The following is a 16,371-nucleotide window of genomic DNA, read 5'->3' as shown; positions in this document are numbered from 1 at the left end:
TGTCACATGTTTGAAAACTAATCACATGCAAAATTCGGCTGATATATAATTGTGCAATAAATGAAGTATTATTATTATAATAAGAATTATTATTTTTATTATTGTTGCTATCATCATAATTTATTCCTTTAGTGCTTGGTTTATTCTTAAATATGTCTTAATAAAAATCATAGGACTTAGGGGATATTATGACTGTTATCATGAAAATAAGCGGATATTGTAAATATTTTTATTACATATTTCACTTTAGTGTCTTTGAAGATTTATTATTATTTATTGCTTAAAGTAAAACAAAATAAGAAGGGGAAGAAAAAAGAACTTAACCTCATTAGTAGTAATTATTTTTATTAGATCTAACTTCCCATTTTATCAGTATGACATTTATATTTTTAAATGTGATTGGGAAAGTGCTACCCACCTGACTTTTTTAAACCAAATGTGTAACATTTCTTATCAATTTTATATATTTTTTTGCTTATTTCTTTCTACTTCTATTTAGATTGTTTTTATATTTCATCGCATAATCTTGTATTAACAATTTTGGTAACAATAGCTTTATAATTTTAGAAGATTTAAATAAAAGTAAGATTTTAATTAATTAGCTTGTGCATCCATTACAAATTACTTCTCTCTCTTCATATATACATTTGAAATACAACAAACAATATAATAAATGTAACAGCAAGCAAATGTGCTTCTCTGTATAGGTGAGAATATCCAGATATTTTCACCTTTGATACATTTGCTTAGCTGCATATGCATCTTCTACAACAGGAACCTTGGCTCCTCTCCATTATCTCATATCCAAACCTTTGTCAAAGAAAATAACAATAAGAAAGGTTCACCCACATTCCGAGCAAGCAAACACAGCAGTAGAATCACGGACATGCCTCCTAAATATATGATCTCTGCCCATTATACCAAATGAGACAAAACAAACACTTGTTCACTATTTTATTTTATATCTTGGTCAGTTGTAATCCAGGTGATATTTTTTCTTTTATCTCATCAACATCATCACCATTTATTTATAGAGCGCCACTAATTCTGCAGCGCTGTATAGAGAACTCACTCACTCAGTCCCTGACCCATTGGGCTTACATTCTAAATTCCCTAACAAACACACACATACACAAAGACTAGGGTCAATTTGTTAGCAGTCAATTAACCTACCAGTATGTTTTTGGAGTGTGGGAGGAAACCTGAGCACACGGAGGAAACCCACACAAACACGTTTTAACAATGATGAACATACAAACCGCTGGACTTACTAAGCTGGGGTCTGCAAAACTGCCACAAAACCGCCATCAAATGGGCAAAATGAAAGAGCTGGTTGTGAGTAGCGAGATAGCGAAAACTGCATTGAGCTACTTTACCATTCAGAACATAAGAGAAAGCACCATTGACATTTAAATTATTTGGGAAATCATTATTTATTGATTACGGGGCAAAATTAATTTAATCTTAACTTATGAGGGAATTTTTTATGGGGACATTATTATAGCATTATATTATGGGGAAATGTGAATATATAATACTATTAAGTGATTATTAATGGTGGATATAATTATTTATGTTTCACAATTTGGCATTACATAGTGCCCAAATAATATAATAATTAAATAATTTTGTCCCCTTAATATAATGAAACGGCGGTTTAGCTTATGCAATCCGCCACATCGCCATCCATTTTAAATCACAGTCTCAAACCGCCCTGTTGTAAATGCGACTGTTTGGACCACTAAACCGCCGGCGATGTGTGGTGGTTTAAAACCACGACAAAACTTGATTCTTCGCAAATCTAGCCCCATGACTGACTGACGTGAAATTATCAAAGACTCCCCTTTTCTGTGATGTCATCATGCACAATTCCCTATGTCTCTAGCAGGGCCTGATTCAACTTTGGATAGAAGTCTATTTGCGTGAAATAGCTCTCTGTATGCCCAGAAATAGACATTATGCCTATAATTGAAATTGCTTAAAATTCATGTCCAAATGCAAATGACACTTATGACTGCCTACGACTTGGGAGAGGGAAGGGGCGGATTAACGTCGCCAATGTACAGTGAGGTCTTGTTGCCGGGTATGGCAATGCAGATGTGGACGATTTCAGTTTCTCTTAAATAAGTGGTTTTTTAGCCGTAACCTTTAGACCAGCTACAGGACAGATGTAAGTGCCGACTGATAGTGATGACTGTGATGGCATCGTGTTTATATTAAAAACTACATGTATGCCTGACATTAAATAGCAAAGAACATCCCCACTGATACCTTTATTGAGGAGTTGGGTATACCTCTTGGGAAGTTATGTTCTTTATTGTTTAATATACATGCAAACTATGATTGCTGCTCTCAGTATTTGGGGTTACTGAGACACAATGGTTACTTTTATTGCAGCAGATTGGCCTACGTATATGTTTTCAAACGCGTAATAAGTTCTCTGCTTTTAATGCTTATATTCAAGACTTGCCCCATTCTCATGACCACCTGGCCATACATTGCTTTGAGCAGCTTGCCTTTTTCTATTTTCCAGACATTCAAGCTGGCCCATGGACCAGGCAAGTAGAGTGACCCTTGGCTGCAGCACAGACTTCAATTACTGGACTTCCATCAGTCTTATGTCCAGCATCTGTTAATTGGTTCTTGGACCCTAAAACTGAGAGACAGCCTGAGAGACTGCTGTCAGAAGTCCAGTGATTTCAATAAGTGCTGCAGCACAAGGTCTAAATCTATGTGGAGCAGGATGATTTAGTTTCCATGGGCTCATCCCAGCTGTGACCATTGACTATGTTAGTTACTCTACTGGAGACAGCATTCTTCTTTATATGAAATGTAGAGGTAATTTCATAATCCATTGGTCCTGTGTACTTTGTACACCCTCTTATTTGTTGCCTAAACCTTTGGAACGTTTCCTTTTTACTGCTGACCAGGAAGTTCATATACATCATTTAGAAAAAATTAAGTTTGTAAATCAGGACTGCTGAGCGGCCATTCATTTCTGCATTAGGCTTTCTTTTTATTTGGAGCATGGCAGATTTGATACTTCTCATTGAAACGCATTACATTAAAATTATTACATAAGAAATACAGTATATCTTGACAGGTAATTTAGTACATCTTGCTTTATACTTAAAAGAGTGTGCTTGGAATAAATGCTCTTATTGGTAGTCATTACATGCATTGAGCACTTGTGTTAAGGTGGCTGAAGAGAAAGCACTGCCAGATTGTTATAGCTTTCCTCACTACATATTGAATAGATATGCACAGTATCCATCTTCATGACAGCCTTTACCAAACACACTATTAACGTGCAGTAAAATGGGTTGAAATAGACAGTGCAAGCCTCAGTTATCAGTTACTTTGAATGAAATAAAAATTGAAATGTGAGTAGCCAATTGTCTTGTGAAAGTAACATTCAATCTTCAGGATTTTCCAATAGCCACATTTATGGGCACTGTAAATATACCTAAGACAAGCGCAACTTTCAAATGAGGAAAGGACAAATACATACCTCGGTAAAAGCATTGCTTGGCAGTGGACTGGGTATATCATAATATTTATTTAATGCCTTGTATGTTATGTTCCAATTTATCTCCATTACTACCCTGGATGGCTATTACTTTTAGCTGCTTGATAACATGATATCTTTACAATGGACAAACTGCTCCTTCTGTATCTTTAGACTCTGCACTATGAATAAAGACATGTTTCTTCACCATGTTCTGTATTTCTAAAATAAACTTCAAATTTTGTTACTATTATAATCTCTATTGAGACAAATACATTTTTTATTTTTTGATCTGGGGGTCAGTAACCAGTGTAATTAGAAACAAAATAGACTAGATTTTGAAAGTATGGATTGTTTGCTAATGTTGCTGAAATGTGTAATTCTGCATTAAAACCATAGCAAACAAAACATAGATTAGCTTTTATTTAGCTAGTGCAAGTTAGACAATGAAAACAACTGTCAAATTGATTGGTATTTAGTGCAGATTTGCACCTCTGAGCAATGTTAGTTAACATTGATTGGGATTGGATTGGGGAACTTAAAATGACTCTGAAAAAAATTCTGGAATTGGCCTCAAGTGAGTGGGACCAAATCAACTGTAGAGGGAGTCAACACAAAGTAGGTGGAATAAGCACACAGTTATCCATCGGTGGTAGAAGCAAATGCAACACGTAATAATAGGCAGTCATGTCAATGCAAAGGGGAACTAATGCACACAAAAAAGCTACAAAGCATTGTGCTCTACCCAAAGTATTTAAAGAATGTAAAGAGCTGAAAACTGGGCTGCGCCACATTTTGTACACATAAAGTCAGTTGATCTGCAATCACCAATTACATTTTTAATACTATTTTAGCTAATTCAATACGTACAGGGAATATTAGTTCCACAAATTGCAATACATGTTCAGCTGACCAACTTGCGACAAAATCTTCACCTTCTGGCCAGTCCTACACTAAATATAAATATGGATTCAATCTAAATGTTAACATTATCTTTGCTATGCTTTGTAACTGTGCCAAGTTTTACCTGCACATAACATTTAAAGGTAAGTAGTCTCTAAGCAGCTATTAGACACCTAGGGAATCACCTGACACAAGTTGGGTGTCAGGGGATCTACAATAAGAGTTTGGTCACAAAACTCATTTTAACAAAAAATACTATAAAGTATTGGGCTCTACCCCAAGTATTTAATGAATATAAAAAACTGAAGACTGGGGTGCAAGATGTGATTGACCATATTAGATAAATAAAAAAATAACTGTGATTAATACTTGTAAACACTAGCAGTCTGCCGTGACTTTAGGAACTCTTGCTTTTGCCTGATCTGTGACTGGTAAATTTCTCTATGCTCAAACTTGTGTTGCAAGTTTTGCAAAGCAGTGACTAGAAATAGTTAGATTGTATTGTTCCGAACAGTTGCATACCTCTATATGTCGTCATCATCATTGTTTTTTATATGGTGCTATAGATTTCATAGCGCTTGACATAGACATACAGTACATCAGAACAGTAAACATGAAAATGGGTACAGATAAGCAGAATAAAAAATGCAATTAACAAGAATCACCTAGCATACAGAAACAATGACAATAGTGACGATAACAGGTACATGAATATACATAAGAAGAATAATGTATGGATGCAATTAACAGGACAAATCACATGTCATACAGAAACAATTCAACATAAGACATGACAGGGACAAGCAAATTTAGGTATTTTATCATCTGCTTTTTTACCTGTAACCATAGAGCATGCTGATCTGACTTCATAATTTGTTAAGGCGAAAGGGAACAAGTTGGAATAGCTGACCTCTCCTGGTTTTGTTGATCTGTGGGCTACTAACACATCCTTTCAATATTTAATTCACAAAACCATATTTGATTCTGTTCAATAAGTTTAACTATTGCCAAATATGCTGGCACAATTGTATTTGGTCAGTCTGGCAGAGCAGCATAGGAACACATCACTGCACCACTGCATCTTCCCCTGATGTCATAAGGTGCAAAATGCCAGTCAAATTTCTCTCTATAAGGATGTGTACTGTGTGTTCCAAAAATGCATCTAAAGTAGATATCAATGATCATTATAATAACTAGCTTTCCAGGTGTGTTCACCACAAAGGTAAACGCTTCAAGCATCTATAACAAAAAACATATTTTGTAACAATTGTGTATGAGCCATAAATGTGCCTCAGTAGCATGTTTAACATTAGGATCAGTGATTTTGGGTAGTTTGAATTAATAACAGTGCAGGGAGGGTTAGCAAAGGGATCGGTACTGTGGGACTGGCAATGAGTCCAGAGGAAATGGAGTTGGCAATGGGATCTGTGCAAAATAGTCCACAATGGCATCAGTTAAGGGGAGAGCTATTCAAAGAGTTAGCTGGTGATATAGTCAGTGCATAGGAGCCCGGGTTAGTGATATTTTCGTGGCAATGGGAGCTGGCCATATGTTCAACAAAGGGAGGTGAGACTAGGACTAGTGCAAGGCAGAAGGCAAGCAATGGGATAAATGCAAAAACCACTAAAGCAGTGTTTCCCAAACCTCAGGGAGCCTTAACAGTGCTTGTTTTACATATTTCTAGAGCACAGGTGTATTTATTATTGACTGACACATTTTGAAAGATCCACAGGTTATTATTCCATTTGTGACCTGGAAAGCAGTATGTATTGTTTAGGGTCCCCCAGGACTGGGTTTGGGAAACACTGCACTGAAACATTACATTTATTTATTTCCCAAATGCTTATACTAACACAAAACCCTGTACATCCCATTCCTGTTGTATACACATCTAAACACTAGTTTTCATCAACAAACCGTCATATCAAACTTATTGCTGTACCGCCTCAAACATTTCACAGCACCCATTCTACATATTTCATCAGTTTACTAACTTACTTGTACTGGTGCAGATCAGATCCAAAGCACAGGAGACATCCGTCTCGGTGGAACCGAAGTAGACTGGCAAGAGCCTTCACAGCCCTTGCTCAGAGACAGACAGCCTTGCAATTCGCTGCCAGAACAGCTTCAGGATAATCAAGAGAATTAGACAGCAGGAGCGGATGCCACAATCCCCTACCCTCCATGCCATCAGGCATGATGGGTGTGACAAAAAGTGTTCAGATGCAGTTTGTTTAATTTGACTGTTTTATATTTCTAATTAATTTAAAAAAATTGTTATGCCAAAGAGCTGTAACAAAATACTACTTTATATGCTCTTTCTGACTTCTATTTACACATCAATCTAGTGACTGAAAAACAATACAGAGAGCATTCGACTATATATATAATACAAGGAGCATTCTAATAACATCACCAGAATACAGAAATCATTGTAGTAACAGATACGCAATACGAAAAGCATTCTAGTACTATATATATATATATATATATATATATATATATATATATATATATATATATATATATATAATGGCTTAATGGCAGAGGTATGTGTCCCAGGCTTCCAGCATTGTGTACGTTAAAAAACCAGGGAGAAGGTGTAGATGTGTGAGTAAAGCTTCAAACAGGGTATTTCCTTGCACTTACAAAACATGGTAAGGGTCCATGGTTTTATGTATGGAGAAAGAGAAGGGTGGGCTCCATACATAAGACCCAGTACGGGTCTTCTGGCCTACCAGTCTCTAAACAGACTGATCAAGAGATGCACCTGTGAGATGCCTGTGAAAAGGCAGCTAGAATATGCAATAATTTTCTTAGACCTGGGGAGTTGAGTTGCCTCCTGAGACACTCTGCTGTGATAAGCAACAATACATGTTTGATTTGTGTGTTGGACACAAGATCCTGCACAGGAGAGAGGGCCTCCAGAAATGTATTAGTTAGTAGCCAGACATCTAGGATTTTGTTTGTTATGTTTTGTTTGCAAGCTGGTGAATAAAACTAGCTATGTCTATAAACTGAAACCTTTTGATTTGTGTGGTTTACTGCTACTGCTCATCGCCATCTTTGCCCAGGAGATTGTACCAATTCCCCTGATTATGTTACAATATATATATACATATATATATATATATATATATATATATATATATATATATAATGTTCTATGTGCAATAGAGAGTGCATTTTATAGACATTTAAAAAATACAGAAAGAACTCTAGTGACGGATATACAATACAGGGAACATTCGAATGACCTGTATGGAATACAGAGAGAGAAGCCTTGCAACAAATACAAATAATTATACATATATATATATATATATATATATATATCACTTTTTCTTTTCAAGTTTCCCTTAACTTACCTTTCAATCGCCTTGTTCTCCGAGTTTGATCCCATTCTCTTCTTTGATGCTGTCGCTGTCCTGCGCTCCTCCGTGCTGTGCTCGCAGTGAATGTCGGGCATGATGACGTCATTTCGCCCGACATTCACTCCGAGCGCAGAACGGAGAGGGGGCAAGGGGGGGAGCCAGATCGCCACCTGACCTGAACAATCAGGTGACCGCAAAAGGTAAGTTTTTTGTTTTTTTTTACAGGAGTCCCTGCCTTGGGCCCTCTTGTTTGATGGGCCCCGGGCACTTGCCCAGTTGGAAAGACGGCCCTGCAGTGAGCTTCTTAGTTCTGACCTGACAAGATTGAAGAGTGAGGACACTGTGAAGAGAGGTTTGTGTTTGTGATGTATGTGTGTCTACTCAGCACACAAATAAAAAAATCTGCAAATGTATCTGCTACAATGGTTTTATACCATCTGCTCCATTACTTATATTTTGAGTTACATACTCTGTAAATTTGTGTTGTTTTAGTTTGTATTTTTTTACTCCTAATCTGTCCTATGATGACCCATTGTGCTCACATATGTGTATTTGTGAAAGATGGAAGTGGGAAAAAATGCCTTTTCAAGCATGATGGGAGCTTCACACTCAATGTGGTGGTTTCATTGTGGGTTCCCTTTCTCATTGTATCCCTTATTTCATATCTGCCCTTTCCCTCCATGTCTTCCCGCTTCACTCACATATAACCTGGTATGACATACAGGATGTCATAGGAGTTTAAATCAGTCATGTAGAGAAGTATGAGCAAGACATATGGTATAGGATGGGAATGTACCTCCCCAAAACTCTCTAACAACAAGCAGCCTTGACCTGCTAGTAGCACACCAGGCCCTTTGGCTATTTCACCTGTCACTAAAAATGGTCTTTAGAACATTAAAGATCAGTTATTATAACAAAGAGAAAATCTACAATTTAGCAGTAGTTAAATTCAACTGTTCATTATGTAAAAGTCTCTCTTCACCTTGTGTAGGCGATGAGTGCACTGCAATAACACAGCTGTAATTCAACAAATGTTGCTATAGGCCTGTTAAAGCCATATAGGAAGGAATTATGAACCCCTAGAACCTTCTTTAGAAGATCTTCTCCTATAGCAGCCCCTTTAAAATGCTAAACGCTTGATAACATAACCATAACTCTTTAACCTTAGCACTAATGCTACTTATTACATATGTAATAAGAGACACCACACCAACTTGTTGACAATTATCTCTAGTTATTAAATCAACCTTGCACTGATATGGTGGATGGAGAACACTGTACTCATACTTGGCTACTGAGCAATACTGATCAGGATGTCCCATCATGAGTCACCCATCCTCGGGACATCTGTATTATCTGCCAGTTTTATTAAGCACACCGTTGTAGTGCATTCTTAAACTGGGACACTAATCCCCAGGCATTCTGGAAATTGACTCTTCCAGGCTAATCGTAGCGCACTGTAAGCCATCCCAAATGTGCTCTACTTGCACCAAACTTAAGCCGACTCTTTGAAGTGAACAGGTTCCAAACGCCTCACTAGCATCAATGTGCGCTTTCCCAACCTTGCTTTCACTCCAAAAGTAGTTAAAGCCTCAGGACTTCAGTCCCGGCAGCTATCCCATGCACCAGATGGTTTCACATACCTCCAAGGCTAGAACAGCACACTCATACCATACCTCGTGCTGCACGCCAAGTGGCCCATTATCTTTGAGGCTAGACCAGCACACCCATACCATACCTGACCTGGGCACGATAACCACTGCCTGTGCACCAAGTGGATCATTACATTCTGAGCTAGACCAGCACACCCGTACCATAACTCGGCACGCACACCATGTGGCCCGTCATACCTCTGAGGCTATACTAGCACACCCGTACTAGATACCAGAACCTGTGCATCTCCAAGCACAAAGCCTCAAGCCAGAACTATAACCCGGGCAATGATAACACAGGATCCAGCAGTCGGGAAGGGTGGTAGGGCTGCTTCTGAGGATCAAGAGAATGAATTGACTCCTCCATGTCCTTTATATAATCTGTCCCCTTAATCCTGACCTTACCCTTTTCTGTACATAGTCATCACCACCTCCTTGGTTAGTTAACCCTTAGTGGGACAGACAATTATATACACAAATCTCAGGTCTTAATTTATGTCAGGCTTAATCCAACTCTCAGTTCTAATTCCAAGTAATGCAATATTTTCCAAAAGTATTCAGTTTCTCCCTAGTCTTAACTCATGATAGTAGCAATTTAGACAACAAAATATTGCCAGTGTGGTGAACAGTACATCCAGTTTCCACCAAAATATTTGTAGGTAAGCATTTATGTAAAGAGAATATATACATAGTTATATCCATAGTTTACTCCATTTAATTCTCTGGACAGTAAAAATTTACTCACAAAGTTAACATCTCAGTTAGTGTTGTTAAAACTGTTATTGGTGATTTTGGAATTGATAGTAATCCAGTTTAGTATTGTATTTTTAACCAAACTGGCCTGTCATCCCTACCAATGGGTCAGAATTAAAATGACTGAATTTAATTTTACAGAATTGGTTGACAGATAGTCACACTTGTAGTTATTACTGTGTTGGCAAATTTGCAGCAGACATGGATGTTCAGTGATTGCAATAGACGACTGCTTTGGCACAGGTGTATGAAGCCATAATAATACTATAGCAGGTCATGCTTTAACTGTGCTTCCAGTCATACTCTCTTAGCAATGAACCATGCCAAGTTTCATGGTTAATTTATAGGGAATTTTACACAATAGACAACTTAGCAGTTTATAAAAAAAATCCTCCTTAAAAATGTATAAAAAAGTTTGATACATAATTAGTAGTACTATAGCCTTTAAAGCATTTTGTGCAAAAATCTCACCCCTGGCAATGTGTAGCTGCTTAAAGGGTATTTAATGTAAATAAATGCAAGTGTCAAAAACTTAGATGAATTCAACATAGTTTATATGTAAACAGCCTCCCCTTTTGAGCTCTGTTAATTTACTTTTAAACTTTTCAAAGTATAATGTAATTCTGTGTACTTTATATATTGTTATACAACATTGTGTTGAGTCACAAACAACTGTATTTTAAATCTATTACATTTTTCCATTGATTCAACTTCAAATTAAATCTGTTAAATTGAAACAAAATTGCATTTTTATATACATACTTAGACATTAAAATGAGCTGTCAATGTGACTAAGTAAAATCCCTTTTTGTTAGCTTTTAGTGCAGTATAGCGAGTGTACTGTAATTCTGCTCAGCATGCCCTCTCATCATTTGCTGTTGGAAGCATTCTGACATAAGCTGTAAAGGCTGGTCCACTCCCTTCAAAGGCTCCTGGGGGCAATCAGTCAATTTACATTCTACTGGTTTTGCACTTTAAACTGCTTTTAAAATTGATGTGTCCGGAGATTGACAGCTTAATGGCAAAAAACAATGTGCCAACGCTTTTGTGCATGCTTGTAAAATTCTAAAAAACTACTCTGCCATACAAAGTGCAGGAGTCATGGGTACAACAATGAGAGACCTTACAACAATATAGGAGGTTGGAACAAAACTAATGACATTTTTCATCTTTCCTTCTAGACAGGTCAGCAATGGATTTTTTCAGTGTACTAAACCCATGGTGTCGGAAATGGGTAAATGACATGCTATATATCAGCTATTCCGGATTTTGTTTAAAGAGCTACTAAAGCTGAAATGTAAGTGGATTCAATATAAAACATCATGAAATCTTTGACATTGAATGGAAATTTCAAGTGCCGAGAAGCTCACTAATGTCCTTCACTTGGTCAAGAAATTTTATATGCAACAAAAAAACCCTCATGATCATATTATACATTCAAATATTATAAAATTGTGTTTGTTAATTATACTAGTAACTATCATACTGCTTTGTAAAGCTATAATGTTCTGGCATTACAGTTCTGTTTTTTCTTTCTCATTCTGTACGATGCCTTTCCGTGCTGCGTTTGAAACACATAGAATTTATAATCCATTAATTAAGTTGGGACAATGACTAACAACACATTCTGCTGTGAGGTTAGGGTAGAATTGGTAGAACTACCTAGTGAAACTTGCAAAATTTCACGGGCAAAGACAAATATTTTATGGAACAGTGTGACAATTTTGCTCATCTCCATCTACAAGTCAATAGGTCAATAAACCACTATGAATTTTGTGATTGGTGGAGCTCTCTCTCTTGTCTATTAGGTATAACTCTCAGCAGGTAAATTCGGAAAGAACATGAACTGGAATAAGAGACTAAAAAGAACACTGCATTGTCATAAGAAAAATTATATCCTGTTTCTAAATAAGACTCTGACATCCACAGAAAAGAATATCAAATCACAGATAAATTCTTTAAACTTGCATAAATATTGTTCAGACAGTCTGTGCTGTGGTGTGTAGTTGTGGGCATACAGGGCCAGATCAATTAAGGTACATAAAACGAACATAATTTTTTTTTACATGCTCGTAATTCATCTAGGAACGGATCTATAGAAATGTCTCTTGTTGAATACAGGTATAGGTATACTCTGCTCTGACAGACAATACACTGTAGTATACATCCAATACATATGTGGACTATAAAGTCCCAAAAGAACGCACTAAAAAAAGTATTAAATTATTGTAACCTGTTAATAATATAATTAATTAATTAATTAAAATTGTGCATTCTTGTAATCCAAGATGGCAACCGCAATCAGAGGCTGTCAGAGCGGAGGAGCTCGGTGGAGGAGGCCAGCCACCAAACCCCGGTAAGTAATCCAGAGGCTCCGGCACGTGACAGAGATGTCCAAAGCTTGAATTGTATGTCGCTGCATGCGCTTGAGCTTGGCATGTCCTTACTGTACTAAATGCATAAGCCTTTTCCCCTACTTGTTACACCCATGAAATCATAGGCTGTCGTAAGAGATGCCTTGCATTTGAAAATGAATTGGAACTCCTTTGCATATAATCCGTTTCTGGGTATGCGCAGAGTTATTTTTTAATGTAAAATACGGCATTTACATTCCTTCATGAACCAGATCTACAATCTTCAAGCTCTGCTGGTGCTTCATGACTGCACAAGGTATTCTACCTTGTAGCATGGTTTGGATTCCAGGATGAATAAAAATGATAGGGGGTGTCATGAACACACAGCCTGTTTCAGATACAACAATCTGAAACAGCTGGCTGTTGCTGGAGTTATCTTGGTCACTTACCAATGAATTTACAATTTCTGCCACCGCAAAGTATTTACTATTGAGTCCCCTTACGTTCACCAAAACCATTTATTAATATTACACACTTAAATCATATACACATGTAGCATGAGCCTTACAAAGAATCACGGAGAATATGCTAGATTAAATGTATTTAATCCAAAAAATATTTTCAAGGCTTAGTTACAAAACAGTTAATAACAAGACATACAAAATAAGTTGCACAAATAAGTTTCAGAAAAAATATAGGAAATAAAACCAGAGTCACTAACTTACTCATTAAGACTTGGCATAAGAGGAGTACACTTTCGGAAAGATGGAACATTTCAATCTAGATAGATCTCCTCAAAGAAATGAACAATTTTACTAGGCAAGGCAGCCAATTTAAGACTTTTACACATAGCTCTCGCCCCCACCTTTGGAGGTTAGCTCTCTCAATCAGCACAGATTGATTCTCAGAATGACACAGGGATTTCAAAGTGAATTATCTATCCCTGAGATATGTCTGGTATTTCAGAGGGTATGATTCTCGCCTCAGCTCTTTCTGCCCTGCTGGTTAGGTCCACATGCTCTGTCCTTGGACCTGGCTAATTTCAAAAGACTCTTTGTCAATTGCACAGGTCACTTAGGTCAGTCAGCAAAGCACACTTTGAAAGGTTACATACAATATACACATTGTCTGACATGAATATTATGGGAAAATAACAATCATACATGATCGGCACAAGGAGAATTCCAGATGACAGACCTACAAATACTAAAATAATATTAAAAATATGTTACAATTATTTATGTTTAACATATGCACAATATATGTATGTTAAAAGTCACCAGGGAATTCCATAAACAAATTAAACCATGAGATGGTTGGCCACACAACTCTGGGGGTACGTAAAATCCATTTTATTTTACAAAGTTATTTTTTTAATAATACACAAGTTTCAATTTGAGACAAGGTTATTCTAATATTCAAGTGTTTTTTGCCTTCAGTGACAGTTATGTATTCATGCAGCACTATCAATTTGAATCATGTGACAAAAGTGAGCTCCAGGGCCGGCGGAACGTCATCACCCATTTCTCACAGTTTAATGTACTTTTCAATCCTTGGCCCAGTCTTAAGTATGTACACCAGAACATCAATGTATTATATGTATTATTATTTCATGTTATTAGGTACATTTTGCCCTTGCTATTACCTGCAATATTGTATGTATTAGAAATATAAAAAATATTGCTATATTGTGTGAAAATAACAGGACAGCAGAAGTCATTTTTCTTTTGTTAGCTAAGGTAATTACCATTTGTCTAAAATGTCCATTATTATGAGGTGTGGCTTAGATTTGGTTTGTAATCAGAACAATGTCTGAGTGACTTGACGTAGATAGCTGACAGCCCATGTTAATTAGCTAGAACAACAGGTAATCTGAGTGGTAATTAGGTTAGAACTAGAGATGTTCACTGACCCTATGTTTTGGTTTTGGTTTTGGTTTTGGCTCTGTATTGACTTCGTGTTTTGGGTTTGGTTTTGATTTTACCAAAACCGCCCTTACATGTTTTGGTTTTGGATCTGTATTTTTTCTGCAAAATTGCTAAAATATGCTAAAATCATATAATTTTGCTCTTTTTTTGCTTCTACAATTTCCAATTTTTTATTTCCAGTCATTTCCAGTCAATTTTGTCCACCTCACATGTCACAATACTATTTTAATATACTTTCGGCCAAAGATTGCAGCAGGCTGGATGAAGGCTAAGCAACAGAGCAATGAAACAAACACATTGTAGTTCATAGCACATCTAGGAAACTTTGTCACACAGCAGTGGCAGAAAATAAAAGTGGTGCAAGATAGAATTGTCCTTGGGACCTCCCATCCACTCATATGTGAAATAAGTTAAACATACTCACACCGAAAAAGGAGGGGTAGCAGATATAGTTTATCAAACCAAGCACTTCAGCGACAATGAGTGCCACATTTGTGGCTCAAGTGCTTGGTTTGTTTCGACCCCCACAAAACAAGCTAACAAATGGCTTAAGGCAACTAAGCAAACAGTGCTGTCAATGAAATCTACAGTGGCAAGATATTGTTGTCATCATCTTCAGCCTCATCCTCACCCTCACCCTCATCAGTGTGTACATAATCCTCACACATTATTAATCCATCCCCGCTGGAATCTAACATTACGGAAGTATCTGAACTTTGGTGTAATTGTAGGTAAAGGTGTTTCTTGTGGAATTTGTGGTTCATTTTATGGCAGAGCTGTCACGATTTTTGGGCAATTCTTTTAGACCAGGCCAAATTTCAAATTGTTGTGCTGACTCATCTGCTTTACCACTGGGTGTCTTGGGAAAGTTAAGTTTTTTTCCTAGCAGCAGTTGCCAGAGAAATTGAAGGAGGAGACATTGTTGTATCATGTACCACATGAGCTGTCAGCTTGCTGAGCACGAGCTCAGGAGGGGATGAATTGGTATTGTGTGAGGATGATGTACACACTGATAAGGGTAAGGATAAGGGTGAGAATTATGACAGTGTAGATTTCAGGCTCTGGGATCTAGCTGAAAGAAGAGAGCTAGATTATGCTGGTATGCTTGTTAATATTTTGGATAGAATGGCATGTTGGCAATTTTATGTTTTTCCACAGTAAACTTTCACCTTTATTAGAGAGGTGTTTTTTTTTTTTTTACCAAGGTGAAAGCTTCTTTTTTTTGTTTCCCTGACTTAAAACCGAACATATTTTTTAGCAGATGACGTAGAGGGATTAGTATCATCATGACTGGTGCCAGCAACTGCTTGGTACTCCTGATCTTGGAGACTTATAAGAACACTATCAGCCCTCCTGTTTCTGTATGAGCAATGGCACAGAGCAATGTCACTGGAGACTTATAAGAATACTACCACCCCTCCTGTTTCTGTATGACCAATGGCACTGGAAACTGATAAGAAGAACCTTGCCTTCCCTCCTCTTTTTTATTTAGCTTTGACGCTGGCTAACTGCACTGGAGATTGCCAAGAACGCTGCTACCCCTTCTGTGTCTATCTGTGAAATGGCGCAAGATCTCGGTGAAGGACGGTACTTATAGAATCCAAAAATTGCTAGATTTAACGATGAAACAATGACGATTTGCCTTGTTTTCAGTTCCGAGGGTGCACAAAAGTACCAAGCCTTTCTGCTCCCCCCACTTCTTCATCACTCTGTGAGATTCTGTTGCCCCCCTTCTTCATCACTCTGTGCTTATCTGCTTTCCTCCACCTTCTTCATCCATCTGTGTCTTTCTGCTCCCCCCTTCCTCATCACTCTGCACCTTTCTGCTTCCCCTTCCTTCTTCATCATTCTGTGCCATTCTGTTTTGATCCCCCTTATTCATCACTCTGTGCCTTTCTG

At 37.3% G+C, this 16,371-nt stretch overlaps 1 long non-coding RNA gene across 1 annotated transcript in view; it reads left to right on the top strand.

Annotated features, from left to right (window-relative positions):
* The window catches only part of LOC142142703 (uncharacterized), a 48,752-nt gene extending 32,697 nt beyond the window's left edge, over positions 1 to 16,055 (top strand). The window contains exons 2-4 of the long non-coding RNA XR_012689291.1: positions 11,372 to 11,487; positions 12,479 to 12,546; positions 15,965 to 16,055. This is a non-coding gene — a long non-coding RNA (uncharacterized LOC142142703). The remainder of the gene's footprint in view (positions 1 to 11,371; positions 11,488 to 12,478; positions 12,547 to 15,964) is intronic.
* Positions 16,056 to 16,371: the final 316 nt, after the last annotated feature.

Source organism: Mixophyes fleayi, chromosome 3, assembly GCF_038048845.1.
Source record: "Mixophyes fleayi isolate aMixFle1 chromosome 3, aMixFle1.hap1, whole genome shotgun sequence".
Classification (NCBI taxonomy): Eukaryota; Metazoa; Chordata; class Amphibia; order Anura; family Limnodynastidae; genus Mixophyes; species Mixophyes fleayi.
This window is presented reverse-complemented; position numbering and strand designations above follow the sequence as displayed.